The sequence below is a fragment of the Elephantulus edwardii genome, unplaced genomic scaffold, assembly GCF_000299155.1.
Source record: "Elephantulus edwardii isolate Elephantulus edwardi_28Jun2011 unplaced genomic scaffold, EleEdw1.0 scaffold00108, whole genome shotgun sequence".
NCBI classification, from domain to species: Eukaryota; Metazoa; Chordata; class Mammalia; order Macroscelidea; family Macroscelididae; genus Elephantulus; species Elephantulus edwardii.
This window is the reverse complement of record NW_006399858.1, coordinates 2323202-2344309: the sequence shown is the minus strand read 5'-3', so window position 1 is coordinate 2344309 and position 21108 is coordinate 2323202.

Genomic DNA, 21108 nt, shown 5'->3' with positions numbered 1-21108 from the left:
GATCTTTTGCATAATTCATGGATATTATTCTTGATATCCTCCCAGACCATCTGTTCTTCACTCATTGGTGTTCAAGGCCTCAAACTTATTCCTGAGATGGTTTTGAAATTTTAGTGGTATAGACTCAAGGTCAAATTTTTGTTCCTGTGCATTTGATTTTTCTTTAACTTCAGCTTGAACTTGTATATGACTAGTTGGTGGTCTGTTTCACAATCAGTACCTGGCCTATTTTTCACAGCTGATATTGAGCTTCTCTAGCAATTCTTTCCATAGTTGTAATCAATATGATTCCTATGCATAGCATCAGGTGAAATCCATGTGTATAGGCTGTGTTTATATTTCTTATAAAAATTATTTGCAATGAATAAATCATTGAATGTACAGAATGCTATCATTCTATCTCCAGCCTCATTTCTGTCACCAAGTCCATGCTTTCTAACTACTTATCCTTCTTCCCTGTTCCCAACTTTTGCATTCCATTCACTCCTTAGATTGAAATTTTTAACTGTTTTAGTTTGCTTGGCTCCACAACCAACACTCTTGGTACCAGCAGCAAGGAACTCAAAATACAAATTGCATTGGGACAGTCTACTGTCAGGTACCTCTTCAGAGTGCTGAAGAGCAATGACATCATTAAGGAGACTAGGTGCACGTGATCCAGGACATAGTCTTCACAATTACTTTCTATGTGTCAGAGAGCTGGACAATGACTAGGGATGATAGAAAGATAATTGATGTCTTTGAATTGTGGAGCTGGAGAAGACTGTTTAATATACCATGGACTGCTAGGAGAACAAACAGGTTCATCCTAGAGAGTGAAAACAGGCTGAATTCCAAGGCTTCATCTGACATACTTTGGGCATATTGGAGGGACCAGTCCTTGGACAAGGACAACATGCTTGGAAAGGTAGAGGGACTGATAAAGAGAGGAAGACCATTAATGAGATCAATTGACTCAGTGACTGGGGTAATTAGGGTAGGTGTGTCAGAAATACTAAATCTGGCACAGAATAGAGCAGGGTTCAGGACTGTTGTATATAGGGTCACTATGAGTCTCAAGTGACTTAATGGCACACAACAACAACATAGGTGGTTTTATAAGTTTTACCTTCTTGTCTTTAATGTCCATCTTTATAATATTGTGTTCTGAGAAGATACTGTGTATTTTTTCAATTTTTAAAAATTTGTTGCAGCTTGCTTTGTGCACTATTATATGATCACTTCTATACAATGTATCATACCATTTCACTTGAAAAGAAAATAAATTGACTTTTTATAGGTGCAGTACCCAGAGTATATTCACAAAGTTGAGTAGGCTGATTGCATAGTTTAGATCTTCTGCATCTTTGTTAAGTTTCTTTTGAGTTGATCTTGGTGAGAGTGGTGTGTTAAAGTCTCTTACCACTATTGTGGTGTTTTCTATTTCTTTCTTCAAGGTTGTTACCCATTGTTTTACGTATTTTGGATTTCTATCATTTGGTGATCTTAACAAATTATGGCTCACATTGAGAAGAATGGGAATCCCAGAACACTTAATTGTGATCATACAATTACATACAAATCATACAAATACATAGAATCTATATCTAGACTAAAAAGCTGTTGTGGGAGCAGAGCAAAGGAACACTGCAAGGTTTATTATCAGGAAGAGTGTGTGTCAAGGTTGTATCCTTTCTCCCTATGCAATATATATGCTGGGAAAATAATTTGTGAAGCTGAACTATATGAAGAAGAGTGTGGCATCAGGATTGAAGGAAGATTATCAACAGCTGTGTTATGCTAATGACACAACTTTGCTTGCTGAGGCTATGAAATGCTTGCTGCAGAAGATCAAGAAAGAACCATAGCCTTCAGTTTGGATTACATCTCAACATCAAGAAGACAAAGATCCTCACCAGAGGCCCAACAGTCAAAGCTGTCAATGATTTTATCTTGCTTGGATCAACAATCACTACCTTTGGTACCAGCAGCCAAAGAAATCAGAATATGTATCACATAGGGCAAGCCTGCTATTCGGGACTTTTCCGAAATACTGAAGAGCAATGGTGTAAGTTTGAATACTAAGGTGTGCCTGATCCAAGCCATAGTCTTCTCAAGCACCTGCTATGCAGCAGAGAGTTAGACAATCAATGACAGAAGAAGAATTGATGCCTTTGAGTTGGAGAATAATGGAGAATAATCCTGAATATTCCATGGACTGCCAAAAGAACAAACATATATGTCCTGGAAAAAGTGTGACCTGAGTGATCCCTGGAGATAAGGATTATGAAGCTTCGTCTTTGATACTTTGGACATGTAGCTAGGTGAAGCTATTCCTTGGCATGGGACATCATGTTTGGAAAGGTGGAGGGTCAGCAAAGGAGAGGAAGACTTTCAACAAGATTGATTGACACTGTGGCTTCAGCAATGGGGTCTAGTGTCTCAGAGATGATAAGGATGACACAAGATAGGGAGGAAGGTTTCAGGTTAGCTGTTTATAGGGTCTCTATGAGTCATACTCAATGGCTCCTAGCACAAACAACATTTGGTGGGTTGACCTTGCCCAAGATTAGGTCTTCTTGATCTATTGTGTCTGTAATCATTAATCTTCCTTATCTTTGCTGGTGTTTTGCCCATCCTGCTTTTTCTGGGCTCCATTTGCTTGATCTATCTCCATCTCTATTTCTCTATCTCTATCATCAATATCTATATATCTATACATCTATACATCTATATATCTATATCTTGAGATATATATATATATATTCTTTAATTTTTAACCTATCTTTTTCTGCATTTCTTAGATGTGTTTCTTATAGTCAACATATTGATGGACTTTGTTTTTTCATCTATTTTAATACTCTTTTTAAGAGTATTAAGAGAATGGGTGTATTAATCCATTCATATTAAGTGTGATTTTTGACAGGCAAGATTTTTCTTTTCTATAATTATATTTTATTAATTTTCATAAACATTTACAGAGATTTTGGGTTTCCATTCATTCATTGTTGCACTATTCTCTCTACCCTCCTCCCAGTTTGTTCTTGTCCAAATGCCACAGTGCTTGTCAAAGCCAGTTCTGATTAATCTTCTTTGTCAGTGTGTCCTTTGCCATTCCCTATCACTCCTCCCTGAGAGAGACTTCACCCTGAGGCAAGATTTATTGCTGCTATTTTGCTGTGTTCCTTTTCTTGTTATTTCTGCCTAGTATGATCCATCCACTTTCCTCTGATGTCTTTGTGTGAAAGACTTCCCTTATAACTTGTTGTAGAATTGGTGTTGTTTTCACAAATTCCTTAAATTCCTGTTTTTCTGGAATCAAATTTCTCTTTTGTATTTGTTGGATAGGATCCTCAATTGTCAATTGTTTTCTTTCAGCCTTCTGTATATGCCATCTCCTTGTCTTCTTTCTCTCATGGTTTCTACTCAGCAATCCAGACTTAAGTGGTTCTCCTTTGTAGGTGACTCTTTTTCTCTTGCTGCATTTAGTGTTCTATTTCTTATCTTTTGTTTTAGAGAATTTGACTATATTTCTTTTGGGATCTAGTCTGTTTGGTGTTTGCTGATCTTCTTGAATGTGGATTTCTTCTTATTAAGGCCTGGAGAATTTTTTTCTGGTGTCTCTTTCACAATTTCTCAGTGCTTTCCCTGTTTCCCTCATGTTCTGGGATTCTCATCAAATGTATGTGGTTCCTTTTGTTGTTTTCCCAAATGATCTTAATATTTTCTTCTCTGTTTTTCCTTCTAGTATGTTCCCATTGCCACAAGAGCCCCGGGCATTCCATACATGTCCTTTCTTGAGAAGCGAGATGCTGTCACATCCAGCGTATAAACCACTTCAGAACACAATAATCATTAGCTTGCAGGTGTAGTCAAGCATTACAGCATTTTTAAATACTGGCACACCCAAATGCTGGTGTATTAATTTTATCCCCAAGGGGGTGTTAGTGGGTGGAAATTGCCAGATGAATTGGGGGTCTCTGGCTCTTAGTCTACCAGCATTTGGGTGTGCTGGTATTTAAAAATGCCATAGGGCCTGAGGGCCAAATGTTAATCGATTTGGGATGAACATTCTGTTAAGTGGTATGTATAGCAGTGATCTAATTGCTCTACTGAAGTAACTTAAAGTTGCTGTGATGATAGAGAATTGTGCCATAGGTGTGTAAAAAATCATAATTTGCTACCCTTCATGGGCACTGTTTAGTGGTGCTCCCATATTGATTCAGGTAAGCAGCAGTGACATACACTTCCTAAACCATATGGCTCTGTAAAGTCTATGAACTTGGAGAAATAATGATAGTTATAAAAAGACTTCAGGCTTTTTGTTTATCTTGTGTGTGTGTGTGTGTGTGTGTGTGTGTGTGTGTGTGTGTGTATATATATATAGAGAGAGAGAGAGAAGAGAGCCCTTGTATTTAAATGTCAATTGGGCCTGAGGGCCTAGTCTCATTATTTTGGAGGAACATTCTTCTAAGTTGTACATCACTCTTATGTCCTTTTGTTGTACAGAGGAAATCTGGGTTTGCTGTGAAGCTGAACCTTATATCATTGGGGTCAAATGTCATAACGGCTGCCTATGGTGGACAGAGTTTAGTGGAGCTCCCACTTTAGGACCAATTGGGAAGTAGGAGTGGCATCCACTTCCTAAACCACATTCCTCTTGAAACTCTATGAACCTGGAGAAATTACAGTAGTTATAAAGGCTTCAGGCCTTCAGTTCACAGGGTCTCTATGAGTCGTGCTCAACTTGACGACAATCAACAACAACAACAAAATGTTCCCACTGATGTTCTCGCCTTCTGGCTCACAGACTCTATTCTATCTCTTTTGTTTTACTTTTTTATCCCTCCAATATTTTTGAAACTTTCATCATGTAGGTCTTACTCCGGATTGCATATTCATACATTTTTGTTATTTCCAGTACTGTGTTTGTTGTACTTTCTCTGTCTTGTGATGATTTCTTAAGTTCTTGTACTTTTTAATCTATAGTTTCAATTCTTCTCTCATCTTTTGCAATTTCTTCCATAGTTGTTCATGTTCCTCCCCATCAATAGATTTCTTTTGGCTCCTTGTCGCTGGAGTATTCATTTTATTTATGTCTTCCATTCTTTCATCATTTGCATTTTTCCCCATAGTTCATATAACTACAAATCAATTTATTTCTTCTGGTTCCCTCTCTTTGGCATATTTGCTTTATTTATGCCTTCTATTTTTTCTCCCATATTTATGCATTCTTCAGTAGTTATTCATATGACTCCATATAAATATATTTCTTCTGGCTCTCTGTATCTGTAGTGTTGATTGGGCCTACAATATGCTCTACTTTTTAAGGAGAAGCTTTATTTTATTTTTTTTTCAATGTTTGAAACTGCCTGCTGCTTCCTTGAAAGTGTGTGACATTTTTCTTGGTATGCATTTGGCTGTTTCTATTGTGTCTGTGTAAATTATTGATAGTTATTTAACTTTATGATATTGTTGATTAGTTGCAGACTTAAATTTTTCCTTTTATGGGGGAGGGAAATTCTTTATACCAGGAATCCTTTCTGGCCCTCTGCAGTGGGAAATCTCACCTTTCCTAAAGTCCTTCAACTGGAAGGACTGTAGTGCAGCCATGTGGTAACCTCAACTGAGTGGTGCCTGCATCTTCTAAAGTTTTTAACTATCACTGGTGGTCCACAGTCTAGTCTGAGGCCAACTTCTCTTTGTTGCTGCATTCTCTTTATCAAGAGTGAGGTAAGGGGGCGGGGCAGGTCTCTGTACCTCTCCTGCCTTCCTCATCCATATCTTCTAGAGTTTGTCCTTGGAGGTCCTGGTGTGTGACAAAGCTGGAGACCAACTTCCCTCTGGCTGCTGCCTGTTTTCAACCTAATGACTTTTGAGATATAAAAAAGAGCACCATAGGTACAGAGAAACCAGTACAAATGGAAAAGTAGATGTCTTTTGGTTTACTGAAGCTAAAATACTATTTTATTCCATTGAGAAACTTCTGGATTCAGACATCTAACATCCTAAACTATGAGAAAACAGATTTTCATTAAATGAAGTTACCTACTTGTGTTTTTTCTACTTTAGCAGCAGTAGATAAACAAGGTAGAGAGTAGAAGTCTACTATATGATCCTACAATGTTCTACATTTGTCTGAACCCACAGAAGTACAACACAAAAGTGAGCCCTAATGTAAACACTGAACTCTAGTTGATAATAATGCATTAATATAGGTTTATCACTTATAACGATGATGCCAAAGATGTGAAAGATGTTTCATGATGAGAGAAGCTATACAAGGGAAAAGGAAGTGTGTGGGACCTCTTATACTTTCCATATACATAATCTATGGAAATCTGAAAATACTCTAGCAAATTAAACTTAAGAAAACTCTGACATAATTGCTGTTGTGTTGGAACTAATGCATAGCTGACTTGACAATGAGTTTTCAGAGACTGTATATCTCAGGGGGAGGAGATTGCCCGTCTTTTGCCTGAGATCTTGTTGGTGGATTCAAACCACCAGAGAGGACTTCGGATTTGCAGTGCAACTAATGTCTGTCTATGCCACCAAACACTAATAATACACTGTATATCTAGATAATCATATTTTTGTACAGATTTTAAATACTGAGCCTATATTTTATTCCTGGCAACTTTTTTTTTTTTTAATTTGCCTTTACCTAGAGTGTAATAAACTATCTCACACCCATCCTGGGCCTGGATTAAACAGATGGGGATTTCATCAACATAGTGGTGTTGTGTGTCATTTTTTCCTTTCAATTTTACCACTTTGACAAGAACAGTCAGTATGAATAACCTGAAAAAATATCTAGAGAGAGAAAGTAAAGGAATTAAAATGATGTTCTAGTTTGCAGAAAATGAAGCCTCCCAACTTCCTCACCCATTTTGTTTTATCATAGTTCTGACACGTCTTTCCCTTCACATTTTAGAGTTCATGCCTTGTGTACTTTATAGTTTATACCTTGTATATTTTTAATGTCATTAAAAACCTCAGCTCCAAGCATTTTCCTTTCTTATGCTGTATCTATGATATTGCAGAAGGTTGGAACTAAAATAATTATGATCCCTTAAGGCGAGACCTCCAGCTTTTGAAGCAGACCAGACTTCACGCGTAACAGCTGTAACCTCTAATAACATAGAGGATGAGAAAAACTGGAGAAAAACTACAGTGAGGCACCAGCCTTTCATCTCACTGTCTTTTTCTTCCGAGCTGTTGAAAAGGGCTGCTTTAATTATCTATTCTTTTACATTTCTTAGCAAGGAGATAATTTTCTGGATTTGAATGTGGCTTCTTTCTTTACCAAGCAATCTAGGGAGGACAGCTACTGTTTGTGAGTTGTCAATTAAAACTCGAATCTGTTCTCTGTAGTCCATGCCACTTTTGCATCTTGCTCAGCTGGCACCTCTTACACGGGTAAGACTCTGATGTCTAAGGCCATCACACCAGACTCCAAGGCCAAATCTGGGGACAGTGGTGAGTGCCCTCTCCCATCTCACCCACTTCATGTTTTACAAGACATGTCTTGTCTGACATGTGAACAGCTACCAGAGTTTTTGCTGTTCACTGTTAATTGTCATCAAGTTAGCCCCTGACTCATGGTGTCCAAGTGCATATAAAACAGGATGCTGTCTGATACACCTATAACCATGTCAAACTACTGGGAACCATGGAATTTTCATTGGTTGATTTTTTTTGGAGTACATTGTCAGGAATTTCTTCCTAGTCTATTTTCATTTGGAAACACCACTAGAAGTTGTTCAACATTAAGGTAACACTCAGATCTCTCCCAGCTTTCACTATGGACAGGCAGGGACTGCACATGAAGGATGTTGTCTGGGAATCTCACCGCAGCACCAATGCCTCCTTTTCAGTGCCCTGGATTAGGTCCCTCACCTTTGTCAGTCTGTGGCCCCTCCTTTCTATTCCTGCAGAATGTCTTCTCAAAACAGACAGCAGTGAGAAATCTTCTATGGACACTTTCAATGCCAATTTATAGAAAGGAATTTAATTAGCAGAGGGAAAACCATACATAGATACAGATGGTACATCATTAAACAAATAACACCAAACATAGATACAGATGATATGTCATTAAACAAACAACTCTATGCTGCATGCTGCTTCTGCCCAGACCATCTGTCCAAGCACCCATTGTCCTCATTCTCTGCCATGGGATATGGAAGGCTCCCTTTCCCCAGGATGCCCCCTCCTTGGGGAAGGGATTACACTTGTCTCTGCAGATTGTGTCCTTTGAGAATTTTCCAAGACTTCAGTGCCATGTTCTGGTGGGTTTTTGTTGATCTGGTTTCTGAGTTCCCCAGTTTGTTACTTAGCTATACCATACCCTGCCTTGTTGGAGGGGAAGAGGAAATAGCCCTCAGATTCATCCCTGAGGCATTGTCTCCTTTGTACTTCTTGCCACTATGTGGTTGACCCATCTTATACTGCCTCTGTCTTCATGCTGGACATAGAATATACCCAAACAATGGAGCCCTTCTTCTCTTTGCTTCAAAATGACCCACAGAGCTCCCTCCAGTCATGAATTAGGTGATTCCACTATTCTTCTGTTCAGCAGATCCCACATGTCAGCCCTGGTGATCATTTTCTGTTCTTATTTCTGATTCCACCTACCCTCACAGGGACCATAGATGGACACTGATGGAGTGGAGTAGAATTAAGTGGGAGGAAAGCTCTGATCATAAAGCCAGGCATATATCATTTCAATATTCCTAGGTGGCTAGGTAGAGAATGCAATACTGAATTGCTATATGATTTCATTGAAACTCAGTTCTCTGTCTGTGAAATGGGTATAAGAACACGTCTGCTGAATAAGCAAGAGCCAACAGAAACTTCATCCCCATGTCTTCAGACTTAGTCCGTGACTTAAGTCAACTCAGGGTTCCTGCATAGTGGAAAAAGTTAACACATACCTGCCTACTAAACAGAAGGTTGGAGGTTCAAGTCAATCCGGAAGCATCCTGGAAGAAAATAACAGCAGTCCTCTTTCAAAAAATTTCACTGAAATTCCAACTAAGCTAGTACTCTTTTGCAAATCTGTAGCATGGTCTCACAGACAGTGAAGTTGATGGCTAGGATGGAGAAATGCTCCATTAGTTCTACTGTGACACACATGGAGTCACCATGTGTCACAATCAATTCCATAGTGCTATTCTTTGTTGTAGTGGTTAAGTACAGTCAAGTCAAGTACAACCCGTCGTGATGCTATGAGCAGCAAATCTGAATCCTGTCCTGTCCTGTGCCATCCTCGTCATCTCTGACACATGTAAGCACATTGCCATAGTCACTGTGTCAATCTATCTTTTCGAAGGTCTTCTTCTACTTTGCTGACCCTCCACATTTCCAAGCAATATTTCAAAAAAATAGCCTCTTCTAGCAACATGCCTCAAGTGTGAGAGAATCACCTTAAGAATAGGTTTTAGGCATTGATCCCCAGTGATCGAAGACCAGTGGAGCTCTGAGATGAAATAAAAGATTATTATCCATGAAGAGAGCAAAAGATTATGACAAAAACAGGAGAAACAAAATCCCAAAATAAATTTCAGAATAAACTATGAAAATTGCATTAGAACATACAGAAACCAAAACAAGTGAAGAGATATTGAAGTAAAAGCTGAACAGAAGATTTCAAAAAACAACTTGAGAAGACAAAGTATTGTAACAGAATGTGCAAAGAGCTAGAGTCAGAGAACTTGTTCAATTTTTCAAGCTGAAATAACTGAAAATGAATTCAAGCCATGAGTTGGGAAACTGAGAGATGCAGACAAAGTCTTGAATGATCCAGGAAGTATCCAAAGAAGATGGATGTCATTGTACCAAAAAGAATTGGTAACACTGAAAAATTTCAGTAAGTACCATATGATCAAGAGCCAGTGATAATGAAGGAAGAGGTTCAAGCTGTTTTGAAGACACTGGGGGGGGGGAACAAAAGACCCCAGGAATGGATGGGATATCAGTTGAGATATTTCAATGAAAAGATGTAACCCTGGACACGCTCATCAGTCTATAGTAGGAAACTTGGAGGACAGCTGTGTGGCCTACGGACTGAAAGGGATCTGTATTTCTTCTCATTCCCATTGTGGCTATTCTGTTCTTAATTACCTCAAATTCACAGCCACAAAGTGGTCTCTGACTCACAGTGATCCTCCAACACAGCAATAAATCTTAATGGGAGGAATTTGAAACAGAAACATACATTAGGTGTTTTTCTACTAAAGATTGATGGTTTGAACCCACCAGTGGCTCTTGGAAAAAATATCAATCACTATAAAGATTTAGAAACCGTGGTTGTATAGTATGTAATGAAAATCCAACAGCACGCTGCAGGACCAAGACGGGCTGCCTCTTCCTACACAGATTTACAGCCTTGCAAACCCAGAGGATGGTGGTCTGAGGGGGAACTGACTGACCAGGAGTGGGTTTTCTTAGTTACCTAGTGCTGCCTTAACACAAATACCACAAGTGATTGCCTTTAAAGAAATCTATTTTCTTACTGTTCTGGAGATAAAGGTCCAAATGAGGGTTTTGGTCATGTTGATTCCTTCCCTGTGAGCCTGTCAGTTTCTGGAGTTCACAGGCATTTCTTTGCTGGTAGACAAGTTCTCTCATACCATCTGTCTTATCCCCATGTGTGACCCTCGGCTGTTCTTTTTCTAACTTGAGAAATGACCACGTTTGGGGTCCACTTTATAGTGATCTGACTTCATCAATATAACAAACACCCTGTGTTTCCAAACAGTGTCATATTTATAGTTAAAGAGGTTAGGATTCCAGCACTATTTTGGTAGACCTACTTCATTCCATAATACTCTCTGCATATTTTAAAAATGCACCCCAATTATTCTGTTTAATACCTAAATGCCAGACTCACTGAAGATAGTAGAAATGGGAGTTAATGTTAAGATCTAGGCATTTTATCAAATCCCACCTCAAAACTCAAACTCATTGCCAGGTTGAGTCGGAACCAGCTCATAGCTGATCCTCCAGGAAGCTATAAATCACATAGGAGAAAATCTTTCTTTCATGGAGATGCTGGTGGCTCTGAAACACCAGAATGCTGCATTAGTGGTGCAACTTCCCATGGAAGTTTAATTGAAGGGATGGGAAAGAACCTAGCAGGGAGCTTAGCACAAAGCGGGCACTCAGCGAGTACCCTGTCTGCCTTGCCCTCCCTGCCTCTTCAGAGCCTCAAGAGCACTTTCTCACCTCTGAACTCCAGGCGGGCGTCTTTGGAAAATCAGGGGAGAAAAGGCGAGAAAATATCACAGCAACTCCGTGCAAGACATTTTGGCGTGGCTGGGTTTTCTTTCACAGAGCAGGCTTGCTAATGCGTGTGCCCTTAAAGCAGAAGGGGTAAAGCTAAATGCCACTTATCTGATTCTGCTCCAGAGTGAGCATGAAAGGTTGCTGAGTGTATTGGCACAGGCTGCTCTGAACTTCCGATGTGTCTTTATTGATTGTGATCTGATGCAAAGAGCTGATCCCTGCCTAAGAGGCAGGGGGTCCAGGAAGTGGTGCTTGGGGCACCAGAGAACTGTGCTTCCCATAGAAGGGTGCGCGGCCTGCACAACCCAGGAAACCACACTTGTGGTTGAGACCTCCGAGGCACAGAGTGGTTTGGATGTGAACCGGCGCTGAGGCTATTATCAAGGAAGGCTGTTTGCTTTAGAAGGGCTTCCCACTTCGCTTAGCGTGCGGTTTTTGGTCAGCAGTAAAGAGGGGGACTGGAGGCAGCTCTGCTTCAGTCATCTTCCAGTCGTTGAAGCAGGACTTTCTGGCCAGCATGTAGGATTAATTCCAGGACTAAGGCTGCCACAGAGAGATTGATGGCTGACCTTTTATTCATTCATCTCGGGTGCACATTTACTGAGCGCTCATTATATGCCTCATATTGTTTTAAGTGTTGGGCAGGTCTTAACTCATTTCTTCATCAGAGAACCTCTATGCAGTGGCACCATTGTTATCCTTACTGCACAAAAAAGAAACTGAGGTGGTGGGAGCTGGCATTCTCTTCCTGACCTCTGTTACTAGAAATCACTCTGACAGCTGTTGAGTTGAGGGTGACAATTTCCATAGAGTTTTTGTTGAATGAGCTAACCAGAATCATTTGATCACAAAGGAAATGTGTTTTTGAGGCAGGCTTTCATGAAATAAAGTATATGGATGATAAAGTAAAAGAAAATGATGTTTTGCTCAACCTAGATGATGGGACGGTAGCCTGGGTTGTAGAACCTTCTAGGCTAAAGTGGTCTGAGGTGATGATTACAGAGAGCACCTGTGGTTTTGGGATTTTCCTCCTTCTCTGGCCTCAGGGGGGAAGCCCTGGTGGCAGAGTCCTGAAAGTTTACCTTCTCAAGAGGAGGAAGATGTTGCAGTTTCTCCTCTGAAGATCTACAGGACGAGGCTCCTGCTTGGGCAGGTCTACTCTGTCCTGTAGGAACAGTGAGTCCCAGTCCAATCAATAGCCATGAGTGAGCTTGGGTTTGAGAGCCGAGGGCCTGTACTTCTTAAAACGTCCTCAAATTCCTTTGAAAACAAAAGCATCAAAATCCTTCTCAGAAGACTTTGTAAAGGAGCTAGAAAACTCGTTCAGTTTGAATACCTTACATTTATGGAAACCAACTCCAAATTACCCATTATGTCTTCTGGCATGATTATCTTGAGATAGGAAAAGAGGATGTGGAACGAAATGTTCAAATGCAGAGTTGACAGCCAGGGCTGTTTGGGAAGGGCAGCTTCCATCATGCTTGTTGTTTTATTGTTCTGCATCCCAGGAGGATCTGTCAGGGGCTTGACTACAGACTTGTCCAAGGTAGGTGTCCAGAGCCAAACATCAGCTGAAGGGCATGGCATTGCTTGCCTAAGACATCATAGTGGAATGACAAACTAAGATTATGGTTCTATTCTGGCAGATAATAGGTGAATACAAATAGGAGAAACAGAGTAAGAAAGGATCAGAAGCCCAAAGCCAACCCACTGTGGTCAACTTCCACTCAGGGTGACGTTCCATCTGTTTTCCTAGGACGGATATTTTTGCAAGAAGAGACCATCTTTTCCCCTCGGAGTAACTGGTAAACACTGACTTTTCAGTTAGTGCTACACCTCAGTGCTCCTTAAAGGCAGGTGATTAAGGTGAGTGGTTCAAAATGGTGGTGGTTAATTCTTTCAGCTTTAATCTGGGGGGTGATGGCCACTTGTCCTTGTGTGTGAGGCTCTGACGATAATTTCCTTCTGGCTACCAGGCTTGAATTCTGTGGCCTAAGGGGAGGATGAGATAATGTGACCCTGAGTCAAAGCTTACCTCTGCTGTTTCAAAAATACCTGTGATTGCTTGTTCTGTCTAAAGGACAGATCTTTACAATTAAAAAAAAAATGAATACTGAAAACAGAGATTCATTCTGCTCTGTTTTAACTTTATTTTACTGTTTTTGGATATTTGTTTTAATTCTTAGAGACTGTCCTTATGTGCAACAGCTTGGAAGTGAAATATTAGATATTCTCTAGATCTTGGCACTAATTCCCACCTCTGCTTTCTTAAGTGAGCTAGACTTTTGGTTACTTAACACAATTCTTATGATAAATGTTTAAGAAATCATGTGGAGACTAAAGCTGAGGACCTGGGGAAATGGGTTCACATTGGTTCCTGGTCAGCGGGAACACCTTGCAGGAGAAGAGATGCCTTTGGAAGTCAGCACATCTCCTTCAGGCCATGTGAGCTAGGAGAGAGTGGGTGAAGGTGTGGAACATCCCTTATTCCTTCCAGGTCAGTAGTACATCTGGAAGTCCTATGGCTTCTACACATTTTCATCTTCTGTACCTCTTTCTTAAGACAGCCAGGAGTGAGAGATGTTGCAGAGGGAGAACGACTTCCTCTTAAGTGGTAAGAATACACTGGAGAAGAAAGTGTGAAAATTGTCAAGAATAGAAAACACAGCCTCAACAACACTTAACTGGTGAATTTATCAATCATCACTTATGACACAAGCAAAACCCAGTGTTAATCTTTCTCTCTGCATACTTTTAAGCTGGATTCAGTTGGATTAATTTCCCTTTCTCTTTGAGTGTAGCCTCTGGCAGTTTTACTACTTTTGCCTGAATTTTTTTTACAATGCAAGCTCGAGTTGCTAATTGAGATTGCGAACACAATCTCAAGTCAATAATTATGATGTTCCAGCAAAGACATTAATCATAACCTTGAACTTGACAATATTTCATCTTTTCTCCATGTTAGGCTCTGACCTGATTCGGGCATCAGCCTACTTCTTCTCAGCTGCCTCTCTTTGCTTATCTCTCTCTTCTTCCTAAATTACCTTCATTTACTGATTAGTTGCAAGAGCCAAAGGTTGGAAGAAAGAGAGATAAGGGCATATGATTATTTTTGCACATGGTCTAATTTCACCAGCTGCTTTGAGGGAGACAGATGAGCAATTTCCTCCTTTGCACTTTACAACTTCTGAAAAGCTGCTGGAGGGTCACCTCTGAGTCATTTTTGATGCCAAGGTTGCCTTTTGGGGCACTTTGAAGCATCTTGGTTAACTCTTCCTCCTGCGGCTCCTTTTACTTGGATAGACTTCACTCTGCATCGTCAGGTGGCCATTGCTTTCTCTTCCTTAGTCCCTAGGTGTCCAGTGATACATGCCCTGTTCCTTCAGATGAGAACTTCTCACACACCTCAGTGTTGTCTTTTTGGGTAGATCCAAGACAAAATGGGTTGCTTTCTCTCAGATATTGTTTCTATCAGTCCCCAGACTTCCCTCATAGACCTGAAGGCTTATTCCACCACTGTGCATTCACCTGGCCCTGTCACTCACAATGAGGTAGCTCTTTATTCTTTGAATACATTCCACCTATAGAAAACATACCTTAGCCCTGTGTTTTGATGTTCTTAGGCTCAAAATTGGACCTGACCCTCTGTGACTATCAGTTGCCAGGATTACAGTTGAGACTTATCTGCAGGATCCTTCAAACCCCACCAGTCCTGAAAAAGAAGGTGGTACCATTGTCTATCATCTTCCTACAAAGGTGAGGTGGGGAGTTTACAGAAAAAGGACAGCTCTGCCTGCCTCCCCACTCAAAACCCCCAAACAAACAAAAACCAAGACAGAGATCTTTAGCATTTCTATTCTCCCCCCATCAGTTCTAATAGTCTATCATAATTTTGATTTGCATTTGTTTTTGTTGTGTCCCATTGAGTGTGTTGTTGTTATGTGCCATTGAGCTGTCTGTGATTCATAGCAACCTTCTGTACATTAGCTCTGAACCCTGCTCTGTCCTGAGCCAATCTCATTATCTCTGACAGACCTAATTCCATTTCTCCCATCACTGAGTCAATCCTTCTCATCCTGAGTCTTCCTCTCCTGTACTGTCCCTCCATCCTTCTACGTTTAATGTCATTCTCCAAGGATTGATCACTCCTGGTCATGTGCCCAATGTATGTGAGAGGGGATTCAAAACCTTTGCCTTCAGGGAGCAGCTTGGTTTCACCCTGATCAGGGCAGACTCCTTCCTGGCAGTCCACTGTATGTTCAACACTCTTCTCCAGTACCACAACTCAAAGGCATCAATCTTTCTATCATCTTTATATATTGTCTCAGATGCATAGCAAGTAATTGCGAAGTGCCTGGGTCAGAGGCACTTTAGTCTCCAGACTGACATCATTGCTTTTCAGGATTCTAGAGAGGCCCCCAACAGCTGACTTTTGAAATGCAATTATTCATCTTTTGATTTCCTGACTGCTGGTGCCAAGAGCTTTGATTGTGGAACCAAGCAAACTAAAGCTCTTAACAATCTCTATCTCTTCTCCATCTATCGTGATGATGCCAATTGGCACAGTGGTAAGAATCTTTGCTTGATGTTGAGCTTCAATCCATATTGAAGACTACAGTCCTTGACCTTCTACAGCAAATGCCTCAGTTTCAGCAAGCAGGGTTAGAGGTTCAAAATTCCAGGGAGATGTCCTTCTTCTGTTTTTTGAGTGAAGGTGAAGATCTTATGTTACTTTCTGTTTGATATATCATGTCTGTTATGTTCTCAAAGTTGAAGCAAAAAAAGTCTTACTCTAAAATCCTGCTGCTTATAGTTCCTAAAGCAGCTCTGATTAGTTAGGCATCTGCTTCCAAAATGCCTGGCCCCAGACTTATCAGGTGAGCCATTTGGAAGTGTCAACTTCAGAAAGAATAGAATTTGCCTACAGTGAATAGTTCTTTTTATTCAGAGTAGTTCTAAGCAAATCCAGGAACCTCTGTAGTCTAGTTGTTACAGAGTTGCATTGTCAAGCAAGGGCATTCAACTGGAATTCCCTAGTTGCCTTTTAGGGAGTTTGCATGGCTCAGTGATAAGGAGTTGTGCTGCTAATGCAAAGCCATGAGGTTTGAATCCCCCATCTGCTCAGAGAGAGAAAGATGGACAACCTCCTCAGGTGTAAATAACTGCCTCTGAAAACCTTCTGGAGGGGCAACTATGGGTCTGTTCCAACTCAAAGGTACAAAACAACAACAACAACAATGATGACGACAATAACAACAACACCTGCTCTTCAGGAAAAAGATGGGAAATCTCCTCCTGTCAATTTACAAGCTCTGAAAACTTTCTGAAGAGTCCACTTTGAGTCAGTTCTGAGTCTATGGCAATGATTTGAGCAATTCCATGGTTTTATCCAATTGTTGGAGATGCAGGTATGTGAAGGGCAGACTGGTAAGAAGGGTCTCGGCTCTGCGGTTGTATGAGAAAGAAGAATACATGATGTTGTTGTTGTTGTTATGTGTTGTTCAGTCAGAACTGACTCACAGTTGACTCTCTTGCCGGTTTTCAAAGACTGTAAGTTGCACGGGAGGAGATTGCTTGTCTTTCTCCCAAGGAACAACTGGCGGATTTGAACTTCATGCCTTTGGGTTGGTAGTTCAACTTCCGATCCACCAGAACTCCCCTAATAGAGGATGTGAATTGGTGGAAATTCTTTATATTCCCAGTGTATCAATGCATAGTCTGAATGTGAGAGGATGAGCATGCATATTAATGGCATATAGAAGGCAACCACTAAACAGCTGTTCATGAACCTCGTATAACATAGGAGTTCTCCTTATATCCTCTACTGGCTGGCTGTTGACACAATATGCTGCCTTACAACCAACTACCGGCTCAGTAGCAAAAGCAATGAGAATCTATTGCTCATGTAGCGGAGCTACAATGGGGGTACACAGAGACTCTGCTGAACTGGATTTACTCACATGAATGGAGATTGGGTGAGTGTCATTAGGCCCAGGCTGACCTCAAGTAAATGAAAGGATCTCCGGCTCTGTACTATAGATGTGTCTTTTCTCTTATAGCCAGTTAGCACAAACATTTTCTTATGGTAGAAAGAACAGAAGGAAGCATAAGTATATAGACTTTTGAAGCTTGGGCTTGGAAACGGCACACCTAATTTTTCACCTGGATATCCTGTATTATTATTATTAGCTACATCTGGCAATCTGTACCTCAATCTATTGTCCACAACAAGGCATGTGGCTGAGCCCAGGGAAGGGGTGGGGTAGACAGTCCTGTCCACAGTGAAAGGCCACACATGGCAAGGAATATGGGAATAATTGAATTAATACAACCAGATGATGCTTTCAAAATCAATTTCCTGACTAACAACTATTGTATTCACAATGCTCCTCATGTTCTCCTCTCTTCTGGTTAGCAACAGTAACAAGTGACTTTATTTTGAGCATTTTGGTTTGTGCCTACGGGATACATCAAGAATCATGTGAAGAAGCTGGTAAGTGAGCCTACGCCCTTGCTAAAATGAGTCATTGCCTCACAGAAACTTTGCAAGTCATAGAATTCAACTTCCTTCTTTAACAACTTAAAAACTTATGGTCCCAAAGAGTCAAAATTTTTAAACTCATAAAACATTGGTACACTATCACGTGAAAAAAATCATCTGTGGAAGTTAGATGGACAAGACAAACTGAAAGTGGATACCAAAACAGGGCATGAAGAACTAGCTGCTAGAGTTGACACCAGGACGTGGAGACGCAAAGTGTAGAAGAATAGAGCTGTGCTCCATGAGGCCTTCATTGGCTAATTTTTCCAAAGTAGATTTCAACATCTTTTTTCTGAGGCACTTCAGCATGGAATTGAATGTCAATTTCTGATTAGCAATTGAGAGATTGAACAAACCATCTCAGGATGCAAGATGAGTTGTAAGAATTGTAAACACAGAGACAAAAATAGTGGAAAGAATTTAGCAGAACAGGTGTAACTTAAATAAATGGTGTTTCCAAGCCTGCTTCATCATCCAACTCACCTGGAGATATCATAAGTCCCTTACATACCTAGGAAGACTGAGAACCTCTAGTCCTTGTGGATTTTGGATATAAGGATTTTGTTAATCAATTTTCTTTATATGTTTTGGATATATATTAGTGTGAGGAGAATAGATGCTCTTGATAGAATTAGGATTGGTTAGAGAAACTTCCCATATGAAAACCAGTTATACAGACCATGAAAAACCCCCAAATTTATGACCATAGAGTGAATTCCAACTCATGTTGTTCCTATAGCACAGAATCAAACTGCCCCAGTTACTTGCTAGGGATCAAAGAGCTGAAAAATGTCTAAGGATGATAGAAGAAGAATCAATGCCTTTGAGCTGTGATGCTCGAGAAGAGTATTGAATATAGCATAGACTATTAGGTGAACAAACAGATTGATCCTAGAAAGAGTGAAACCAGGCTTCTCCTTGGAGGCAAGGATTTTGAAGCTTCATCTGACATACTTGGGGCATTTTTCAAGGATAGACAAGTCCTTGGAAAAGAGCATCATGCTTAGAAGGGTAGAAAGACAGCACAGGAGAGGAAGACCCTGGGTGAGATGGATTGACTCAGTTATTGGGGTAATGGGAGTAGATGTGTCAGAGACAATGAGGTTGGCTCAAGATAGAGCAGGGTTCAGAGCTGTTGTATACAGGGTCACTATGAGTCACATTCAACCTGATGGCACATAACAACAACAACATACTCATTGGCTTGAGTGTGAATCATTTTATTTCTCAAAAAATTATAGTGTACAATGAATGAGAGCTGATGGTACCTTTCCTTGATGAGTGCTTTTAAGAAAACAATTTATAAATGCAAATTGCTGAGCAAAATCCTGATAACTATCTGACTGCTTCTTCACTAAGTTTGTCATGCTCCACTTTGGCCTTTGGTCTTCTCTCTGCTGTTTAGTGATCTTTTATTTAAGAATTGCTTTCTGCTTTGAATTTAAGCACTCTATGGTGATCACTTTGTATATCCGTTTAAACTCTTACTCATTTAATTACAATGCATATTTGTTATATTCCCATTCAGTTTAGATTTATGACCTTGAACATATAAAGCCAACAGTGAATCAAATCTGGTAAGGCTGAGAGGGCAGAGGAACTATTTAGTGCAAACAGAGGAAATTTCATAAGCTTTGAAACTAAACGGAGAAGATCCAAAGTCCTGTAGAAATTAACATTAGGAAACAATGCTATATAACTTTATAACTTGTCATCAGAATACATTCTCAGAGTAACCTTAAGTGATGTGATAGTGAGACTTTGTCTCAGGTACTTTGAGTGCATCATTAGTCGCTGCTAGTTCTTGGAAAAAAGCATAACACTGGAAAGGTCGGGAAATAGAGGAAGATTCAATAAGATGGATCAACACATGGACACAGTGATGGAATGGAGTATGATGGAGGTTGTGACAGTGGCACAGAGTAGGGCAAGTCTCTCATCTGTTGTTGATAGGGTTGCTATGAGTTGTGGTTGACATCACCATTTTGGTGATGAGAAAACTGAAGCTTTAGAAAGGATAAGTGAATCAGCTGAGGTTACTGGGCTCATATTTTAGAGGACTAGGAAAGGAATCTAGACTCTGTCTTAAAATCCTTAGTTTTTACTTTACAGCATTATGATTTTCAATATGGAAGTGGTTAAGGTAGAGCTGGGCCTGGGGATGCCAAGATGAATGAGATACCAATTTGACGTTCAATGACTGGGTGAGGGGATTGCTGTGAAACTTCAGTGAGAGCCAATAAAGACCATGCTAAGTGGTAAGAGTATGATGCACTAGGAAAGAGTATCTAATGCTGCCCAGAACAGGAGAGGGGAGGAAATCAGGCTCTTGTGTGAATTTTTCCAATGCAAAATTTTTTCCAAATCAGCTGTGCACATGGATAGGAAGTTCTCTTTCTTTAGTTAGAAACACAACTCTGAATTGATTCTTATATGACCTGTTGGCACACATAGAGAATTGTAGGAATCTTTTAAAATGGAGATTCTACCAGAATGTACCTGAGGTGGGAATACAAACAATTAACAGGGGTTTGAACCAAAATGAACTAATACAAGGCCCTGGATTGGAGAATGAGGGAAGAATTAAGTTGATGGTACTGAACACACCACTTGCTGTAGAGCAAGGAATTCTGTGGCAAATGAAGAATTCAAGTGAAGGAGCATTCTCAGGAAAGGTTACAAGGTTAAAGCCTGTAGCAAAGATGGCGTCAGACCTGCGATGCCCATCTAGAGCTTCAAGACGGCAGTATGGTAGCAGTATTGCCCACAGACGGCCACGACAATATCTCTTATTCCACACTCTCTTCCAGAATGTGATCTTCTACCCCTCTATCAGGTGGGATAGAGTCAAGATCATATTTTGGTTCTCATGGACTTGTAATTTTATTCAGCCTCAATGTGATCTTGCACATGGTCTGTTCCACAGTCAGCAGCTGGTCTGATTTTGACTGCTGATTCTGTTTCCTTCCCCAGATGTAGTCAATCTGATTCCTAATCAGTCCATCTGTTCAGGTCCATGTGTAAAGCTGCCATTTGTGTTTCTTATATATTCTTTACTTGAGGTCCACAAGTGGTACAAATAGCTTGAAAGGTTGGCAATTCGAACCAATCCCAGGCACACAAAACAAGTCCTAGTACTCAACTTCCATGAAGATACAGCCAAGAGATTGGGACACTCACCTGCCTCTTCTATCACATGGAGTCACCATAGTCAGGATCAGATCTAAGGCAACTGGTTTAAGAGATTTTTTAATTTATTATATTTTAGGGCATTATTTTTATCGTAGGAGTATGCA